This window comes from Portunus trituberculatus, chromosome 19 (genome assembly GCF_017591435.1).
Source record: "Portunus trituberculatus isolate SZX2019 chromosome 19, ASM1759143v1, whole genome shotgun sequence".
NCBI classification, from domain to species: Eukaryota; Metazoa; Arthropoda; class Malacostraca; order Decapoda; family Portunidae; genus Portunus; species Portunus trituberculatus.
The window spans coordinates 6919621-6925620 of NC_059273.1; the positions used below are offsets into that span (position 1 = coordinate 6919621).

Below are 6000 nucleotides of genomic sequence, written 5' to 3' on the forward strand. Positions count from 1 at the left end.
AAGCCACTAGTCGTCTTAAGAAAGTATAAAGCTAAAAAATCAAAGCCAGAATAAAGTTACGTGTTCTAAAAAAAAAAAGCTGAGATAAAGTTGAGGTTCTAAGCTACCACTAGACAAAACTCAGAATAGAATAGTCCTGAAGAAACCAGTAGTTATCTCGAGGCAGGATGAAATTCTAAGCTACATATCATTCGCCTTGGCCACAGCTAAGCCACCATTCGCTTTGACACCTTCAATACTTAGACACATTTATACGTAGACCAATTTATTGACATTAGGAAGGATTTATAGAGGTCAGAAGATTAATGGCCACAGACTTCACTATATTAATCCACCACATGAGTTTGTGAAGCCACATAAAATCGCCAAATAGTAAGCTGAATGAATATGAAAACGTGATGGCACTCAAATGGTTAAGCCAGAGTGAAGCAAGCCACTGTTCGCCCTAAGTCAGTGTAAGGTAATCCAGACAGCAACACTCTGCTATTAGTTTCCTTCATTCCCTGGCGTCTGTTTCCTCGAGTCTTGCATGAGTCACTGATCCTCACAAGTTATAACCCCCGTAATTAGTTTGCCGCGCACCACTGACTGCTGCTCATGCTGACGCGACAATACATTCTCTAATCTCTATCGGGACTGCCGCCATCACAGAAAACGGACGAGGCTCAAGCAGTGTCTTAAGTATTCCATCTCGTCTTATCGAGGGACTAGCGGTCATCATAATCATCATCATCAGCAGCAGCAGCACCAGTAGTAGTAGTAGTAGTAGTAGTAGTAGTAGTAGTAGTAGCAGCAGCAGCAGCAGCAGCAGTAATAGCAGCAGCAGCAGCAGCAGCAGCAGTAGTAGTAGTAGTAGTAGTAGTAGTAGTAGTAGATTATAGAACCTTTAAAAAACAGCAGCAGTTGGTAATAATGATCGCAGAAACAAAAGCAGTGCGTGGTGGTGGTAGTGCTAGTAGTGATGGTGGTGGTGGGTTTTGTCACTGGCATATCACTGAGGACGGCACATCACAGTGATCGCTGTGCCGCAGACACAACAGCCAGTCTGCCTGTCCGCCGCACCAAGGCTGCTGCAAGGACGCAGCGAGACAGTAGCAATAGCAACACCAGCAACTACAATAGTATAGTATAGTATAGTAGTAGTAGTAGTAGTAGTAGTAGTAGTAGTAGTAGTAGTAGTAGTAGTAGTAGTAATAATAATAATAATAATAATAATAATAATAATAATAATAATAATAATAATAACAAAATTAATAACGAGAGAGAGAGAGAGAGAGAGAGAGAGAGAGAGAGAGAGAGAGAGAGACGGGGGGTGGCAAAACAAAATGTAGCACAAGATTGACTGCTCTCACAGCACGCAAATCACCTCACTGTCACATCTCAGACATAAACATTACATCGCGCTACCATTCCCACACTTGGCGGCGCGGGGGGAAGCGGGGAGGAGGCGGACATGTAGGTTGGTCGTGTCTCCTACTGCAGCTGTCTCGCCAAACCAGCTCCCACACTTCAAGGTAATTCAGTAAGGGAAGAACAGTGGCGTTTCCCTTGTCTTAATACTCCACGTCCAATAAAAGAGCTCGGTCACAAAATTTGATGTTTTTTTTTTTTTTTTTAGAATGGGTGATAAAAGGAAACGAGAATTGTATTCCTATTTCTTCCATAAGGAGATAAAAATATATGTATGACCACTGTAATTTATGAATAAAAAATCCATTGTTGTAAATCATTAAACGCGTTACATCGGCTCCAACTTCATGGGAGTAAAATAACACTACTTTCAACTTCAATAATACTTAAACTTACATAAATAACTCGTAAATACACCCACGGCCATGTATCACGCTACAGCTATTTATATTTCAAGATCAGGAGGGAGGGAAAAAATAGAGGGTTGGTTCACCATTTCAAAGTTTCCTAATTTCAGGAAACTGGTCGTATATTAGCAGTAACTGACCCCGCCACACGCCGCCACACAGCCCCGCCACCTCGACCCTCGCTGCGGCTTCACCTGCTACGCCGCGACGGTGAAAACTGCACCAAAGTACCTTGAACCACATAAACCGAGGACCAGTGGGATGTTTGGGCAGATATAAGATGAATTTATAGCGATTTCCACGTGTTTTTGGTGAGGGTGGCGGGCGGGAGGACGGCGCGGGTAGCACGAGGCGGGGCGGCAGGGAATCGGATGCGTTGTGTAAATCAGCTTTACCGTGGATATCTGTGAGTAAAAAACAACGTGACCGCCCATTGGCAAGACTCAATGATGCATGGCGAGGGGGACCGACCTATCTTTCTCTCTCTTATTTGGTACATAAAAATGGCCACCGTATGAGCAAGAAGCGAAAATATAATGGAGGGGAAGAACCCGGGAAGGAGACATAAATACTGATAACTTATTCTGGTGTTGTGGAGGCGCGGGGCGGAGTGGGTCGGGGGCGGTGCAGGACAGGGCGGGGCGGGGCGGGGGCTGGACGGGCAGGGATGGTGGGGTGAGACGCGGGGAGGATCAGAGGTCAAGGGATGTGCTGGTCATTTTCTTTAGTTTTGCTCTTAATCCTCTCATATGGATGTGGTGGTGGTGGTGGTGGTGGTGGTGATGATGATGATGATGATGATGATGATGATGATGATGATATTACCACCACCACTAGTACAACCAGACTATAGAACCTTTAAAAACAGTTACAGGAAAAGCTCAAACCATTTATGAGTATACGAACGCCCCACTGCTCCCTTTCCCTCCCCTCTCTCTCTCTCTCTCTCTCTCTCTCTCTCTCTCTCTCTCTCTCTGTGTCGGTAATGGGATCGGAGCGTCAATCACCACACCATAGCTCGGCCCTCACGCCTTTAATTGCATAAGCGCATCAAAGAACACCGTACGGGGATTACTCGGCTCAAATTTAGGTCTTCAACAGCGCGGCGGGCAGAGATTTGCGCTGGAGTGCTGGTAAAGTGAAGGTCTCTCTTAGTGGTACTGAGAATGTGTATGGTGGCGAGGATAGAGGAGAGGAGAGAGAGAGAGAGAGAGAGAGAGAGAGAGAGAGAGAGAGAGAGAGAGAGAGAGAGAGAGAGAGAGAGAGAGAGAGAGAGAGAGAGAGAGAGAGAGAGAGAGAGAAAAGAAACCCAACCAAAAACCACTATAGTCCTGCTCGTCTAAGAATGTGGATTGGGTGCGGCCCCCATGGGAAATAGCGGGAGGACAGCGCTGCCATACCTTTAATCCCTCGTTGTCTACCCCCCTCTTTCCCTCTTCCTCCCTCTCTCTTACCCCTCCCTCTTCCTCCCCCTCTCTTTCTTCCTGGTCAAGGACACCGCAGCTGACCTCCCATCACCTGTATGGATGGCGGGCGTGATTGGTGTTGCTGCCGTGAAGATTTGAATGTAGTTTTTTTCTTACTTATGTCAGCTTATTTTAAAGTACTTTCCTTCACGATATAATCTAATTACAACTATGGAACTATTTACTCATCCCAAACCGCAAGGAAACCTCTTTATAAGTATATTATTTTTTTTTTAGCAACACTGTAAAATATGTATGCCACGTTTCTTGCCAGGCTTATGAATATATTATCAATAATAAGTTTACTGCTCTCTCATACGTTGTAATACTAAGGCTAAATGCGTATGTATATTTGCTGACCATATTTGCTAAAGTTTTACTACTATTAGAACTCTGCTGCATCACTGGCTATGAGACATGCTTCACCACTGTACAGCGGGAATTCCCCAACAAGCCGCACCCAATCCACATTGTTAGAGGAGCAGGACTATAGTACTTTTACCGACCCATGTTACTAAACCACGCTCTTCCTTTCTCCTCCCTATCGCACCGTATTCAGAAACGCTTCCCTTTCTCACTGCGACCATTTTCAAAGACCACATACTCGTACACCATTAGCCGAATTATAAAGAGTATATGTCCTGTTGTTAATGCAGAAAACTTGTTAACATGTCACTAGAATTATAGAAACATCCTTAAAAACCCGTATCACTTCATCTAGAGCCGTTTGAAAAAAGTAAAGGTGCGGCGGGGAAGTATTTCGGAATATGGGCCTTTAAACCAGTATATTCAGCGACTATGCTCTCTCGCCGCCACTACTTGTATTTTCAAACGCCCCACAGATGATCAGCCGTGTTCTCAAGCCTGTTTCTTCTATCAGTAACGTTGAAATCTTGTTACTCTGTCACTAAAACCGTGATAACACTCTAAAATAACGTGCACCTTCAAGTAGAGCCTCTACAATGTAAGGAGCGGAGTGCGTGAGAATATGATCCTTACTAACACGTTCAAACCAGCATCCTTTATATAGAAACCATGTATACCCTCACATTTTCACTCCTGTCCACTGTAACCCCCGTAACCACCTCCCCTCTAGCTCTCTCCTCGTCTAAGCCTTCCCGGAACGATACACAAAGAAACCGAACATTGATCACTGGCACCTTCCCGCAAGTCCAGGCCAGAAGAAGCTGAATCGGCGCTTTTTCAACTTGATTTGTAGGCCGAAGGTGATCGAAGCCCACATTTTGCTATGCACTTCGTTCACCGCGGGGAAACTTCTACCCAACGACGATTTTGTGAGCACCTCTGTGTCCCGTGAGGGGGATGGAGGGAAGAGGGAAGAGAGGGGCGAGGATGGGAGGGAGGGGTGAGGGAGAAAAGGAAGGAGAGTAATGAGATGAGGTGATGAAGAGGGTATGGGTGAAGTGTGTGTGTGTGTGTGTGTGTGTGTGTGTGTGTGTGTGTGTGTGTGTGTGTGTGTGTGTGTGTGTGTGTGTGTGTGTGTGTGTGTGTGTGTGTGTGTGTGTGTGTGTGTATGTAAATCATCTAAATATTTACTTTATGTATTTCGCAGCAGTAGTATTAGTAATAAACACACTCTGTATCTTCTATGACTTTCGAGAATATCAATGTTTAGAAAAAAAAAATACTCGCCTTCGTAAACTGATTTTCTCTTCCTTCTTCCTCCTTTTTACCTCTCTCTCTCTCTCTCTCTCTCTCTCTCTCTCTCTCTCTCTCTCTCTCTCTCTCTCTCTCTCTCTCTCCACCTGTTCTCTTTTTCTCTCCCTCCTCATTTAATGCTCGTTTTGTTCATTCCCCCTCTCATCTCGTTGTTCTTCTTGTCTTATTGAGGAATTGAGAAGAAAACTGTCTCGGATTACCTTTTTTTTCATATAGAAGCAGGAACGTTTCAACAAACAGCCGACTCACACCCAGAAGACACGAACAAGTGGACCAGCAAGTGAAGGAAGTGATGTAGAATTTACCGAACCAAAAAATTCAAGACATCGAGAAAGAATGAAGATAATTTGTTTATGAGTAACCACTACCACCATCACCACCACCACCACCACCACCACCACTACGACACACACACACACACACACACACACACACACACCGCCGGTAACACGATCTCATTCTATTTTCTGGCAGCGCAGATGAGGAATGTGATGAGTGGGAGGCAGCAGTGAGTAGCAACCACAACACACTGCCATTCATACATGCCCAGTGGCGGGGTGACCTGCGGACGCCCTCTCTCTCCCTGCATGACCTGCACCCTGCCACCACCACCACCACCACCATCACCATCACCATCACCATCACCATTACCACAGTCATAATCACTACAATTACTGGTACTGTTTTTACTAGTGCAATAACGACAACAACAACGACCATCTCTCCCTCTCCCTCCCTCTCTCTCTCTCTCTCTCTCTCTCTCTCTCTCTCTCTCTCTCTCTCTCTCTCTCTCTCATACTTCTTCCCGGGGTGCGGCTGTCACTTAACACGCGTCGCATCGGTAAACTGTCAATAACCCACCCGCCTCTACCTTCACGCACAAAAAAAGATTAAAAAAGACTCATCCTCGCATCTGGAATCATACAATAGACTACACCATCCTAATGCCAGGACACACGAAGGGATGGAGGCGAAAGGGATAATAATAATCTCCGTTTCTCGCGTGTGTGGAGGGCGGGAGGCGAGAGGTGCTGGTG

General features: G+C 45.5%; 1 long non-coding RNA gene across 1 annotated transcript in view; it reads right to left on the reverse strand.

The window, feature by feature from the left end:
- LOC123506393 overlaps positions 1–5346 on the reverse strand; it is a 24650-nt gene extending 19304 nt beyond the window's left edge. The window contains exon 1 of the long non-coding RNA XR_006675421.1: positions 4978–5346. This is a non-coding gene — a long non-coding RNA (uncharacterized LOC123506393). The remainder of the gene's footprint in view (positions 1–4977) is intronic.
- Between the last annotated feature and the right edge of the window lie 654 nt (positions 5347–6000).